The following is a 15,623-nucleotide window of genomic DNA, read 5'->3' as shown; positions in this document are numbered from 1 at the left end:
ACAGGGGGCTTAATTAACCACTGGAATAGTTTACTGAGGGTTATGGTGATTGTCCATCACTGACAATTTTTAAAATCAAGACTGGATGATTTTCCTAAAAGGTATGCACTAGGAATTATTTTGTGAAAGTTCCATGGACTGTGATACAGAAGAGGTCAGACTTGATTATCATAAGGGTGGTCCCTTCTGGCCTTAGTCTATGAACTGTTTGTACAAGAATAAAAGATTTGTGTAGATTTTATTCAATATAGATTCCTGACTTCTGATATTTCTCATGAAAAATTTAGATCTCTCGAAAGGAAAGTTGAATGTAGCGCCGCTTCCTTTGTCAATTGGTCTTTATCTGAACGATGTTCTGTGAAGGGACTGTCACTTTTTATACCTTTGCCTTAACTTGCTTAATCAAATCCAGTAGAGAAAAATGTGTGTTTACATTGTCAATGTTAGTTTCTATTGAAAACTCAGTGCTAGTCATTAAAAAACATAAGTAAACTTGAACTAGATAGAAGACAGAAAAGCTCCCCCTTCTGGAGAGTTTTGAAAATGCTCCTTCTTAGAATCCTGATGGAATCATCAGAAGGAAAAAAAAAAAACACACATCTTTCCTTCCCCTCCACTGAAATCCATTCTGGATTACATTATTGCAGGCTACGCTGTCAGTTTCACAACAAAATATCAGACAACAGGCCAAGCCCATCTGGGAAGGAGGAAAGTTGGATTCAAAGCATGGGCTGTTTCTTAGCATGTGACAAGAGGTATAATTTGCTCATTAGAGAAACAGTGTAATTAAAAACTAAATTGTAATGAAGGCTTTCATGAACTGTCTTGTGTTGTCATCTCAAAAAGACAATTTGAAAAAAGGTCATATATTGTATGCCACAGGTCTAGTCTAAAGTACTGATCAAAACTGACAGGTCAGTTGATATCTGGGAGACAAACCAGATAAATGAAACAGTGAAGATAAAATATTATCCAAAAAGTTTTTATTTTCTCCAAGAGTAGCAATATTTTTCTCTCTCTTACATACATGCTTAGTAAAGTTCAAGGGAAGGAGGATAGTAAACTGGCTGCAGTGCAGCTGACCAGTCAGATCTTCTGAAGTTTTAGCATTGTTTGTATACTACACTAAAAGCAGCTTGTGGCCTCTTCATCAGAGTAGTTTTAGTAACTGTACTAGTATGTGCATCTGAATGAAATCTTAAATGTCAGCTGCAGATACACTGCTGGCTATTATGTGCCTCTGTTTACGGGCAATTGTGTTTCATGAACTAAACAAGGATATTCTTAAAAATACTTGTACAGTTGCTTAGCAGTCAGGCATATATAGATCAAAAATTTCAAAAGCTCCAAATTGATTTAGGAGCCTATATCCCACTGGAAATCTCTTTGAATTAGGCTTCTTCAAGAAGTTTACCTAGTATGTCACAAGACAGAACTTCGCTTGAGTGGATGAAAGAAAACTGAAAATAGAAATGTGTTTCATGTTGACATTGTGTTGTGGAATTACCTTTTTTGTCCATTTGTACATTAAAATATTCCACTGGAAAAAGCTGACTCAATAAATAGTCTGTTGAACACAGGGATTGGGTCGTGTATTTTAGTTAATGTCAAGTTGCACCTTGAACCTAGCTTTGTGAAAGTGTGTTACAACACACATAAAAAGAGAGTCTCCACTTATCTAAAATAGACATGTCGTTCTTTTTGTTCAGTATTAATGCATGATGAGTGCTCTCTAAATGGGAGATGTGAATTCTCTCCCCGCTACCCCACCTGAAGCTGTTCATTTAAAGTAAATACGTTAATCAGTTGCTATTCAAATTAAAAACACATAATGATGGGTGGTGGTGGAAATCAATGCATTCATTAAGTCAAATACTAGCTAACAAATAGTTGGCTATATGAATGCATAATGCCATGTGTTTAAATTCAAAGTGAAAGGAAGCCTTCAGAAATTATTGACTGCTGGATTTTTAGAAAAAAGGTATTTCATATATTTGAGATATTACTGGGATGGAGACTGTTTTCTATAAAACATCTTTTTGCTTACAAGTCCTGTACTACTTTTTCAGTCAAAAGTAGTAAAAACTCCTCTCACGGATCTTAGTGGTACAACTTTTGCCCAAGCAAGTGTAGATCAAGCTTTTGGGGGACCATCCCCTCCCATGGAAATATATGCAGGATCCACATTCTGGTGTTTCACTCCCCATCATTCTACCAGGACATGGGGATGACCACAAGGGGAATAGCCAGTACTTTTTTTGCCCCAATCCTGCATATTCCCCATGACAGCTCCCTCCACAAGGAATGGTTTCCCCAGTGCAGCAAGGCCTGCAGAACAGTCATTACAGCCTCAGCTCTTCCACAAGTTTTGAAGGGTGGCCCAGGCCATGTATGCTGTTCTACCCCAGGCCTATATCCCCCAAGCCCATCTCTTGGGGCAGGAGCAGAGCCGTCCAGAGGATTTAGGGGGCCCAGGCAAGGTAAAGCAATTTCAGGGGCCCCTTCCATGAGAAAAAGTTGCAATACTCTAGAATATTATATTCTCGTGGGGGCCCCTGCAGGGCCCAGGACAAATTGCTCCACTTGTCTCCCCACCCCCCGGGCAGGAGAGGAATGGTCAGCTGCTTCCAAAGCACCAATCGCTTAACTTGTTCTAGCTGGTCCTCTGTATCAGAGCTATTTCATATGTATCTAACTAACTTACAGTTAAAATTAATGCACAGAGCATATAATGAAGGCAATATCTATTAACATGCATAATGTGGGTAAGCCTGTTGCACATTAACCTATTTTCCTATCCAAATATCTAAGGCTCAAAATACAAAACTACATAGGCTTGACCTGCAACCTTGGTTGTCATTCACACCACACACAGCAGCCCACGGTACAACTAAGTAAAGGGAGTGTTAAGTTACTTAGCCATTATTACATGCCTCTGCTTAAAATTTCAGCTCAAATACCTGCTCCCAAATTTATACCAGGTACCAAAGCCACAACACAGTGTCTTATTAAATGTTTGGCATGTTGCATCAAGCTACCATTGGTATGTGGTTATACATCACGGCTCATCGTGAGACCATGTGGCAAGGTAGCATCACATAATACAGCATGCCAAGAATGCTGACAAGAAATTTAAAACAACTCCCACTTTTAGAGCACTTTTAATAAGAAGTATGTCAAACTGTCCCACCCTGTATGTAGTCTTCATTTTCTGTATGAAAAATCCATTAAAACAATGCACTACATGTTTAAGTATGCACTTTAACAGGTTTACTATTAAAAACAGCATATTTTCGTTCAGCACACAGAACCTGTGCTCTTCTAATGTTTTAGTTGGTACACCTTGAGACATTATTTATTAATACAATTAAACTGAAAATCACTTAAGACTCCACTGCACTCCTTCACTGGGTCTGGCACAAAGACAATATCTCAAAGACTAATTATACCAATAGATATTCAGTTAGGTGAGTTCCACTCAATTTTGAATCGTGCACCAATAGTTCACATCTGTAGAACTTGTTTCCAGTTCTTAAACGTGCACATTTCTGATACCTATTCAACCACACTAATGTTCTAAACACAAATACTGTATGTAGAAGTGAAAGCTGGTTATTTATAAAATTGTGTATATAGAAACGCAAACCAGCTGTTACACTGGAGGGTGTGCATCACACAGGGTGTAAAAATTCTCTCAAACCCTCGAGATGGATCTAGACTTTAAATATTCCACTCTCCCTACTTGCATGCAAGAATTTTTTAGCAATACTAAAATGATGACTGTTGGTGAAAGAAAAGAAAAGATGAAATGAACAGGTGTTACTGGCATGTAGAGAAAAGTAGAATCCTGGAGCAGATCCCCATAGCATGGTTCTGAACAAAGACACACACACACACCCCATCACCGCCAATGTAACATCTAAGGTTGAATCTCAATTTTGGTTCTCCCCTGTTCAGTTTGGATGGGAAGCAGGCTAGAAAGCAGAAGACATTTTGTCTCACCTACAGAATACTGCCACTGCAGGAGCCTTGAAGAGAAAAGCAAGGATATTCTACCTGATATGTCCGTGCAGCACTCCGTCTCTTAAGACTGACCTCCAGTGGGAAAAACAGCAGTGTAAAGACAAACATACATTCTGGGCCAGATCCTCAGCAAGTGCAAAGTATCAAAGATTCACTGACGTCAGGAGAGCTATGACAATTTACACAGTTGAGAATCTGGCCCTCTATGTCAGTGGTTCTCAAACTTTTTTTTCACGGACCACTTGAAACTTGCTGAGAGTCTCGGCAGACCACTTAATGATCTTTCCAAATGTTGTTTGTTCCGCTAGCTAACTACTGTAAAGCGCTTTTATCGAAAGTGCTTTATTTAAAAAGACCCTTAATGATAATAAACTTTTTTGTTCTACAAATAAAAGCACACACCTCATATTTTAATATCAGTAGTCTCACCTTTCTAATGCGGTGGATGTGCCCTCTCTCCCCTCCGCTGCAGACAGGACCAGTGTAACCATTTAGGCGACCTAGGCGGTTGCCTAGGGCACTGGGATTTCGGGGGCGCCATTTTCTTTGGCAGTGACCGCCGTGGCCGGATCTTCAGCTGCCCCGGTCGCCACCGGCATTTAGGTGGAGGGAGCTGTGGCAGGAGAACATGGGGAGGGCCACCTGCAACAAGTGTGGGGGAGGGCAGCATGCAGGGGAACTCCCCACCCCAACTCACCCCTGCCCTGCCTCCTCCCTGAGCATGCTGTGGCTGCTTCACTTCTCCCGCCTCCCAGGCTTGCGGCACCAATCAGAAGGCGGGAGAAGTGAAGCAGCCACGGTGTGCTCGAGGTGCTCGTGCACGGAGCAGGGGTGAGTTGGGGCGGGGTGCCTCAGGGCAGAGGGTGGGGGTAGGGAGCTGCCGAAAGGGAGGCACCTCAGGGTGGAGGAGGATAGCTGCCATGGGGTTGGGGGTGCCTCAGGGTGGGGGAGGGCACAGGGGGGAGCGCAAGGTGGAAGTTTCGCCTAGAGTGCGAAACATCCTTGCACCAGCCCTGGCCACAGCAGCCCCCAAGCTGAGGCTGGGAAAGAAGGCCATCTCTCCCTAGCAGCCACAGCCCTTGAGCTGGGGAAAGTTGTCTCTTTCTGCGGCCACCGCAGCCCTGCACATCCCAAATTCCCCCCACCCTCTCTTCTCACCCCACTGACCCCTCCCACCTACCTCCTATTCCCCCCAAGGCCACCACCTCACTTTACATGTGCGTCTCCTCCAGGGTCCAGGCCTCGGTGCACCTTACAGGGAACTATCTGCAGACCACCTGAATGGAGCTCACAGACTACAGCTTGAGAACCCCTGCTCTAGGTCATGCCATTGGGCCAAATCCTTGTGCTTCCCAGTGCCTAGACCCTGAATCTTACCCTGTTCTCTTCAGAATGGCAGCACATGCAGAAAATACACAGAAACAGCTGGACAGCAGCCAAGTGGGACACAAGAGTCCACACAAGGGGGCTGATACCCTCAGCTCCCAGTGAAACCAAAAGACACTCAGAACTTTGACCCTCTCTCGTAATGAGTTTGACTGTACAATAACAACTGAAAAGACTTGTTCAGTTGGAAAAAAATATATAGCAAAGTTGTTGGAATACACAAAAATTAGAAAGAGACTCGGTAAAATTAGGACAAAATGTCCTGTTTTTAATTCTGAGGCTGCATTTCACATGGACATAATATAGCATCATCCTCTGTACCAGAGTTTCACGATTTGAGGTCAGTAAGAATTATTGTTTTGCACATTACAGTTTCTTCCCTCCTTTTTAATATCTCTATGCTTCCACAATCTCCCATTTACCTCTCCCTAGTCCACTGTGCTGCGCCATTTGTGTGGGGGGTATCAGAGGTAACATGCTTCCCTAATAACACTAACAGATGGACTCACCTCAGACAGTAATCAGGGCAGTTATTGTGATACATTCCCAGCCAATTGTATATAAATGAAAATGCCATTAACTGCCAAACATAGGTCTCCCCAAAGAGACAGAGGCTTCCTCAGTCTCTGCATTAACGATCTTCTTCCCCTCACATCCCAACACCTATTTCAAAGGTTTACATTAGAAACTATTCTCTGAATCTTAATATAGAGATTTTAAAAAAACCCTTCCAAGTGACCACTCTGGGTGTGAAAACTACAAAATATATAAGGTGTATACTGTACAGTAAAGTAATTGACAGTGCATTCAGCCTTTTAAAGACAGCACTTTGGGGGCCAATTATTGCACATTATGTGGCTTAATTTTTTAAGAAGAAATGTTTTATTGTAGCTGTTCCAAATATTGTTAAATGGGTCACTGAAAACAAGAACAGTTCTGCATAAGCTCAAAAGCTTGTTTCTCTCAAAAATGGAAGCTAGTCAAATAAAAGATTATCTCACCAACCTTGCGTCTCTAATATCCTGGGACCCACACAGCTAAAACACCTGCACTGAAAAAATTTACATAATTTGCATACATTCTAATTTACTGCTTATTTATGGCACTCCTACACACAGGAGTAAACTGGAACAGCTCTTTGGGTGTTGCAACAGCATGTCCAGTCAATAATCTGCAAGCTTAAAAAGTCTGAGAAGGGTTTATCGCGGACTAAGAGCCAAAGAACTTGTTTTTTTAAAAACACTGACAAACTCCATAATCACATATTTGCAATGCCAGACCAGTCATTTCAAAATTTCAGTTTAATAATAACTTGATAGCATGCAGCCAAGAACAAAAATTACTGGTGTATTTTCTAAATTTATGTGGGTGGAGATAGAATGCGGGAGGCAGCAGGGGAAAAGAAAAAAAAAGAAAACATGAGTCTGATCCTGTATTCTTGACACTAAAGCCCATGGGACTTCTGCTGAAGGAATTAGTCCCTGTGTACATTTGGAGTCAGATTCACAACAAAATTTAAGATTCAGTACAGTGACTGAATGATGCTGGCTGGCCTGTGTCAATTTCAATAAAATTATTTCCCCTTCATAGTCTCCATTTTGCAACATACAAGAGGAAAGGGAAACGGGGTATAGACAGTGCTCAAATTACAGGGGGATCTGGGGAGGGCCAAGCCCCCTCCACGGAAATCTTTAGTAAAAGGCGAAAGATTTATACGAACTGAAGAGAAAGCAGAGTTACTACTTTTAGGGTCTACCTGTCTTACAGAACCCTGACTTCTTACTACGGTTTAAATTAAAGCAAGCCACTTGACATTCTCAACTCCCATATTTCTTTCTCCATAATCTGCGCACTGGCTACAGAGGGGCGAGGAAAGGAAATTCTACTCTCTGTATCAGTGCAACAAAGCAAAGAAATGGACTTATATACAGCAGAGACTACTACTACTGATTATTATTAATTTCTATGTGCTAGCACAATACATCTCTCATTTAGTTCCCCCCGTGTTAGGCATGGTTAGGGTGACCAGACAGCAAATGTGAAAAATCAGGACGGGGGTAGGGGGTAATAGGAGCCTATATAAGAAAAAGGCCCAAAAATCGGGACATCTGGTCACCCTAGGCATAGTACACAAACATAATCGCACAAAACAAAATGGTTCCCTGACTCAAAGAGTGTAGGTACTACTGGGTAAAAAGACAAATATGTGTAAGAATCTCCATGTGTTGCCTTAAATAGAGTTTCCTTCCTTTTATGGAAGTAAGAAAAAGACAAGCCCCAATGTGACTAAACTCCAGTTCTGGGGAAGCTGAGTAAAATTCTACTTACTTGCAAGGCTAAATGTAATGGTCTGGAGACAAAGAGAGTTATAGTACTACTCAACTCCTCCATGTCAAAAATAAAATGAGCAAACTCCAACTCTAGAATGCACAATTAATCTGAAAAGTAACAGACCTATCTCAAGTCTTTGAATCAGTTGACAGCTCAGCTAGCATCCTTAATTTAGAAATGAACATCTGTGCTTTCTGGAAGCAATGTAATACACTGAAATACTTAGAATTACTAACACTGCTGGTGAAAGACTCAGTCTCTAGTGTAAATACCTCCATAGACAGTCTTAAAAAGCTGCAAACCATACATTTAAAGACGGGGCTCAACTGGTAGCCAAAATGTTCAGACCAGGAGCAGTGACAATATTTTTCGAACTAAGAAGGGATCTACAGAGAGCAGATGATGAAAGAATAAGTGGGTCTGAAGAAACAGTGTTACACACAATAAAATATATATTATTTTTTGCATTGCCTCTAAAAACGTGTCTCGTTAGTTTTGCATTCTACAACTTGTTAAATTTAAATTAGGCACACACATTGCTAACTAGGGAGGGAGGGGGAAGTCTTCCAATAACATATGCCTCTATTTAAAGTGACCTGACATTCTGTTTTGCAACTTGTTAATTGATAAGGTGTCACACCATAGAGTGCCTCTTACGACCAAGTCCTGCTTCCACTGAAATCAACCAGAGTTTTGTCACTGACTTCAGTCAGATCAAGATATGACCACAAAAGCCAAAGTCAGGTGTATATATTACTAGCAGCTCACAAAAAATTCTGAAGCTGTGTGGTATTTCCCAATAATTTACAACTGAAAACTCTCAGTATCTGAAAAAAGAACAGGCATACTTGTGGCACCTTAGAGACTAACATGCTGAAATAAATTTGTTTGTCTCTAAGGTGCCACAAGCACTCCTGTTCTTTCTGCGGATATAGACTAACACGGCTGCTACTCTGAAACCTCTCAGTATCCGAGTTTCCCCTAAGGTTTTGTTTCAAGTTACTGTTTTTGAAATAACAGCACTGTGATACATGTGGGGTAGAGCCAAGATTTATGCCACAGGAACGGAAATATTTCATTATTTACTGACCATAAAGAATCACAGCAGTGACCCTGTTGTCCTGCTGTCTTACATACACAGATTACCACCCCCCCAACAATTAGCTTGCTCACATCCCCAGTCAAGAGACCTGGCATGAAAAAAATATTCTGCAGCAGAACTAGAGAATAAATAAAAACAGTATCAGACAGTACAGCGCGTTTAACTCAAGATGGTTCACGATTCTAGGACACTCCCCTGCAAATCTGGACTTCTAATTACTTTAACGCAAAGTCAGTTACATACCAAGAGCATGTCTTATTGCTGCATGTCTTAGGGCAGCAGTAAGAATTAGAATACTTAGCACATACAGAGCTTTACATTTTCAAACCACTATACAAATGTTAATGAACCCTCATGCTTACCTACTTCACAGGTTTGTTAAGTATTACCCCATTTTATAGATAGGAGACAAAGGTCAATTTACTTGCCCACACAGCCAGACTCTAGCAGAAATTAGATTAGAATTTTTCCAATTTGGTTCTCATTTCTCTAGCCTATGCCATAAACTTCATTGCTTTGCAATTTTTTCAACTTTACGGGGAGGGCATGATCATCAAAAGTGTGGAACTCTTATTTCTAAAAAGGTCTGTCCTTCAGGTGTCAAAACTTGAGGTGTCAGTTAACCTGGGGAAGGGTGGATTACTGAGCCAGAAGGGATAGCAAATATGTTTTGCAGCAACTGAACTTGGAAGGTCTATTTGAATAAAGTGTCAGAAACATATATAAGGGGATGTAGTAATGGTTTAATTAATCAGGTTAGTCATAAAATGTTTTAAGATGAGTATGTCAACACATTACCACGTAACACAGAGAAAGCCAAGGATCCGACTTAGAAATGCTAGCGTAGCACAGCTGCAGCTGAGTTGCTGTACCGTAAACACTTACTACAGTGACGGAATGGGCTCTTCCATTGCTGTAGTAAATCCACCTCTCAAGAGCCAGTAGCTAGATTGATGGAAGAATTTTTCCACCGACATAGCAGTATCTACACCCGGGCTTATTTTGTACAATGGAATTAAGCCAAGGCATGACATTTTTCACAACTCTGAGCAACATTTAAACTGACCTAACTCTGTAGCATAGATGAGCCTTTAATCTACCCGTAAAAACTGAATTGGCATAGCCACCTTGATCAAAAGTCTGAAAAAAGCCACACCCATGACCAACATAGCTATGCCAACAACAATGTAGATGCAGCTTTGATGATGGAAGAGTGCTTCAGTCAATGTAGCTAATATCCTTCAGGGAGATGGTATTCCTATACCAACAGAAAGACCCCAGTTGGCACAGGCTGTGGCTACACTAGAGGGCTACGCCATCATAGGCTATGTGCACATTATGAAGCCTAAGAAAAAGTATTGACGCTTTTCAGTCTCAAGTATGAAAATAAAAAGGTACGTGTCATAATAAAGTGTATCCACTTATGCTGGCTATCATATGGAGTTATTGTTCGCTGTACTTTTGGAAGGAGCTGTGTGTCACCCTATCATGCTTGCCTGAAAACATCAAAGAGGGGGATCAAGAGATAAGAAGGAAGAGGACTGGGTGAATAGGGAGTGGATTCAAGGTCCAGAGAATAAATACGATTTTGAGCTTTACTCCAGTGGAAAAAATAGTTACAGGATCAAGAAAGCAACTGTTCTATAAAAGAAATCCCCAAGTTCCAAAGCAAAGGCTTTTAAATTATTAGAGAAAACGTAAGTATTTGGCCTTGATTTTCTCAAGTAAGATTAGGCCAGGAGAGAAGTGGTCAGTAATTCTCTGCATCTTTGTTTTAGTTCATAAATATGACCATTAACTCCATTATGCATGAGAGAAGTCTTTAAAAACATTCTAAGTTATCAAAAACTAGTTCAAGCGTCCACTCTCCAGTGCTCTTATTTCTAGAATACAGGGAATTGTCATGCAGGAAGGAGAAAGTATATCTAGCGTATAAAGCAGGGGTGGGCAAACTACAGCCTGCGGGCGGGATCCAGCCCCTCAGGGCTTTAGATCGGGCCAGCAGGATTGCTCCCCATGGTGCCGTGGGCCCCGCGCTGCTCTCAGAACTGGCCGGCACCACTTCTCTGCAGCCCCTGGGCAGGAGCGCAGAGGGCTCCGTGCGTTGCCCTTGCCTCCAGGCACCACCCTCCGCAGCTCCCATTGGCCGGGAACAGGGAACCACGGCCAATGGGAGCTTCAGGGGAGGTACCTGGAGGCGCAGCAAGGGCAGCGCACACGGAGCCCTCCACTCCCCACTGCCCAGGGGCCACAGTGCTTCCTAGAGTGGCACGGCATGGGGCCAGGGCAGGCAAGCAGGGAGCCTGCCCTGGCCCCAGTGCACGCTGCTGCCACCCCGAAGCTCCTTTAAGTAAGCAGCGCTGGGCTGAGCCCGAACCCCACCTGCACCCCGCACCTCAACTCCCTGCCTTACGCCCCCTGCCTGCACCTCGCACCCCTCCTGCACCCCAGCATCCTGCCCTGAGCCCCCTCCTACAGTCTGCACCCCTCCTGCACCCCTGCCCTGAGCCCCCTCCTATACGCCGCACTGCTCCTGCACCCCAACCCCCTTTCCTGAGCCCCCTCAAACACCCAGCACCCCTCCTCTGCCCCAATCCCATGCCTTGAGACTCTTCCTGCACTCCACACCCCCTCCCACACCCTGCCCCGGCCCACATACAATTTCCCCACCCAGATGTAGCCCTCGGCCCAAAAAGTTTGCCCACCTCTGATGTAAAGTGATATCCCCTACAAAATTATTTAGATTGAAATATACTTATATAGCCTCTTTTATCCAAGATCAAGATATTTTACAGACATTAATTGTTAACATCCCTAGGAGATAAATGTTGCAAGTCTCACTACCCCAATTTTACAGATGAGGAAATGGAGTCAGTGAGGTTAAGAGTCTTGCCCAAGGTCCACTGCAAGACTGTGGAGGAGGTGGCATTAAAACCCAAGTGTCCCAACATCCATCCCTCTGCACTATGTTCTAGGCCATACTGTTTCTCTGATGAAAAAAGGTTTGCAATACATGTCTAACAAAAAAGTCAACTTGAAACAAAACAGAGGCTCTTATATAAAATTTCCTAGCCCGGCCAACATATTTCAACTATGATCTGCAGGGACCATCTCTGTATGCAAGAATGTAGTTCCATTTCTTTGCTCAAATTCTTTCTTGGTTGAGATTAACAGCAAGGATGCCAATTGTGAACAGAATTTTAAAACTGACTGAAGCATCCAGATCTTTTCACGCCAGCCAGCAAACAGATATCAGAAAGTCACTTGCTTTCATTTATCAACAGCTGTCAGATTCAGTCCAGTGACTTTCAGGCAAGAGACTCTATATCCCATTATCAGTCTTCTGAGCCCTTCCAGTCACTCGCTGCCTGCATTTTTTAAACTCAGATTTTCAATCCATACCTTAAGCGTAATGGTTTAATAACATAATTACTACTGTAGATTAAGACACATTTCAAAGCCCTGAATAAAAATGGCTGTCACATTCAATTAGGCCCAATCCGTGAGCAGGAAAGGATGTTGTGAATGGCTCTCGGTGCACATTAACCAGCACACTTAACACCACAGAAGAGTGTTGTAGCAAGCATACACAGAAAGTGTTTCTCATATTATTTCAAGAAGTTTAAAAAGAGATGTTAGCTGAAAGTTAGTATACTGTCAAATATCTGTACTTTATTTCCATACATTCTTCTACACAAAAAAAGTTAGGAAGAGAAAGAGTCCATAAGGAAATATAAATTAAAAAAAAAAGTAAAAGTTATTTCAGGGCTCAAAAGCTCTAAGCTCGTCAATAAAAGAGCTATCTTTAGAGCACACTAGGATTAAATGTCACTATATCCAAGACCAATCAAGGTGGTAGATTTGACTATAAAAGTAATCTAGCCAAGCAACTGCAGTTAACCTTCTTCAGTAGGAAAAAAGCTAGTCAGCAGATCCTATTTAAGTGACAGACGTACATCGGGGACAACACACACCATATGCGTTTGTGTGCATTAAAACCTTTTCCAATAAATATATATTCTTTACTCTGCAAAGTTCATAAAGGAAAGCGATATTGGCATTCAGTGAGATAATATAATTTAAAAATACAAGTATGATAAAACATTCACTCATTCAGTACACATCCTATTCCAAGGCTTACATTCTTAACAGATGTAACAACTGTAATTCAGTATGGACAGTGTGGATGAAGTCAGATGCCAGGCAGTGAGTAGTTAGTAATTTTGAGTCTATTCGTACTTACTGGCTGATCTACAGACTATTGCAGCATATCCATAATCTTTCTTAATAGTTATGCCATTCCATATAGTATTACATACAAATGCAGATGAAGTTGGAGAGATGTGTGTTAAGTTTTATGATGAGCAAATCACAACAGTTAGTATTTTAAGAAATGCTGTTCACAGGGGTGGCGTGAGGATTGATTAGTTAATGTTTGTAGAGCATGTCTGAAATGCTGTGTGAATGCTAAGCACTAATTACATATTATGGTATACATATCGCACACCCACTATCATCATTCTCAGGGCATAGCAAGGCTTACGGCTGGTACCCTGTCTTCCCCAGTAGAATTTTTTCATCTCTATAGCCAAAAAGTGTTCAGACAGTTCACCTTAACCCATTACCTGGAACAACATATTCATGTTTGTCTGTAAACAACCTCAGACTTCCCCTCCCCACCCCACCCAGCTCTTATCTATTGCACATATGGTGTACCTCACTTCTTCCCCAGTTCTACTAGTAATCTCTCTTTACAATTAGCTGTCTAACTTCAGGCAGGCAGTGTGAGCAGTTAACATGTGCTACTTTCAGCTTCAGGAAATGGTTTCTGTTAGAGGGAACAGGGATGGTACATTTCAAAACATATATACAGCTCTTATAAAGAGAACTAGACCCTCCTCATCACCAGCGCCACAGAAAACAACCCCAAAAAGCCAAAACAGCTTGCATGTGTTTTTCCTTGCCTGTTATTGACCAAATCAAACTCTGGTGCAATGTCAAGCATAGCCAAAATAAAGACTGGCGCAACCTGTCAGACTCCTCTTCTCATCTACTAGACTAACAGATGTTTTGTAGCATGAGCTTTTGTGGGTGAATACCCACTTCCTCAGAGGCATGTCTTTGCTGCTTTTACTGATCCAGACTAACAGGACTACCCCTCTGATACTCTTCCCATCTAAAACGTCAGGTTTGAAGCGGCTGCTAGTCAAGGGTGGGCTGTGAAAGTCCACCTGTGCCAGAGAAATCTGAAATCGCTAGTTTCAAAAGCGTCCTAATTCCTGACAAAAGATTGTTTTCTAAAACGGTTACATTTGTAACTACACACACAGCGTCTCTCTCTCTCTCTTTCCGTGCGCCGGCATCTCACTTGTGGTTATACCACGTCCTGTTTCTTTTCAAAACCATCCGAGCCCCAGAAGCCCTAAGCGATACAGCCCCGGTGTGGGGCGGGGAACCGTCCCAAACGCGGGTGAGGTGGGGCGGGGAAGAAGGTTGAGCTGGCCGGGGAGGGAGGAACTGGGCTGCTGGACAGCCGCGGCCAGGTGAATTATTCAGGAGCGCTCCCGCCTCTCAGCTGACGCCACCTGCGAAACCCCAGCCGGCAAACCGAGCCGGGCAGCCAGGAAGCCGCAACACAGGCACGGAAGCACGTTGGACACAATCCTATTACACAAGCCTCAAACTGCCCCGCTCCGCCCGGCCGGGAGCCGCTCGCCCGGCTGGGAGCGGGGGCTAGTGACCGCCTGGCTATGACTTACCGGGCACCCTGCTCAGCATGTTGGGCGGGGGCACCAGCCGGGCTCACCACGGGGCAGGAGGGTGGGACACGCGGCTCCTCTCCCCGGGGGACACGGATACATCCGCGCACGAAGGCACCAACTAGGGCTCAGCCCAGCGACTCTGCCCCGGCCGCCTGCCCGGGCGGAGAGCAGTAGAGCTGGGCGTGGCCCCGGCCGAGCGCCGGGCCAATCAGCGGGCGGCCGGGGCAGCGAGCTCCTGCCCCGGCCCGGCCCGGTGTCACAGCGCGCTGCACGTGGGAAGCCCGGCGCGCGGCCTGGGCAGCGAGTCTGCGCCGAGCCCTGGGGCGGGAGACCGCCTGGTGGGTGGGGGGACGCGGGTAGCATAAGGGTGCACGGAGCGGGCCGGCTTCCCCTCGGGGCACGAGGGCGGGTGTGGCTGGTCACTTCCCCCAGCGCTTTGGTTTACTGGCCCAGCGCTGAGGGGGCCAGGCAGAGCCCGTGGGGCAGGCTGAGGGGCTAGGAGGGGGAGGTGCTGGAGCTGGAGGGAGGCTGAGGGAGGTGAAGTGGAAACACTCAGGAGGGAATGACACGAGGAGGTGGATGGGGGGAGATGGGGTAGGGTGGGACAGGGGTGAGAGCAGGGCTGCCCAGAGGATTCAGAGGGCCTGAGGTCTTCCTGCCGCCGAATTGCCACCGAAGACCCTGCACTTCAGCGGCGGGTCCCGGGGCGGTAGGACCCCCTGCCGAGGGTCTTCGGGGCACTTTGGCAGCGGGTCCCGGAGAAGACAGTCCCATTGCCGCCGAAGACTCGGAGAAGAAGTTCCAGGGGCCTGGGCCCCGCAAGAGTTTTCCGTGACCCCCGGAGCGAGTGAAAGAGCCTGCTCCAGGGACCCCGAAAAACTCTCATGGGGGCCCCTGTGGGGCCTGGGGCAAATTGCCCCACTTGACCCCCCCCCCCGCGGGAGGCCCTGAGTGAGAAAGGGGACTGAGGGGAGGGCAGATCTGGGAGGATGCAGCCCCGGGGAAGGGATGGGGAGTGA

The 15,623-nt window shown here is 44.5% G+C and overlaps 1 protein-coding gene and 1 pseudogene across 8 annotated transcripts in view; both read right to left on the bottom strand.

Annotated features, from left to right (window-relative positions):
* Positions 1-14,750, bottom strand: part of MICAL2 (microtubule associated monooxygenase, calponin and LIM domain containing 2) — a 190,145-nt gene extending 175,395 nt beyond the window's left edge. For 6 of the 8 annotated variants that reach the window (XM_075065182.1, XM_032791800.2, XM_032791799.2 and 3 more), the window contains exon 1: positions 14,602-14,721. The gene's annotated coding sequence lies outside the window, so the exon portion shown is untranslated. Of the gene's footprint in view, positions 1-14,601 lie in introns of all 8 variants that reach the window. The other 2 variants (XM_075065181.1, XM_032791802.2) reach the window with 2 other exon arrangements.
* Positions 7,084-7,137, bottom strand: LOC116831659 (U5 spliceosomal RNA; annotated as a pseudogene).
* Positions 14,751-15,623: the final 873 nt, after the last annotated feature.

The sequence above is a fragment of the Chelonoidis abingdonii genome, chromosome 4, assembly GCF_003597395.2.
Source record: "Chelonoidis abingdonii isolate Lonesome George chromosome 4, CheloAbing_2.0, whole genome shotgun sequence".
Classification (NCBI taxonomy): Eukaryota; Metazoa; Chordata; order Testudines; family Testudinidae; genus Chelonoidis; species Chelonoidis abingdonii.
This window is presented reverse-complemented; position numbering and strand designations above follow the sequence as displayed.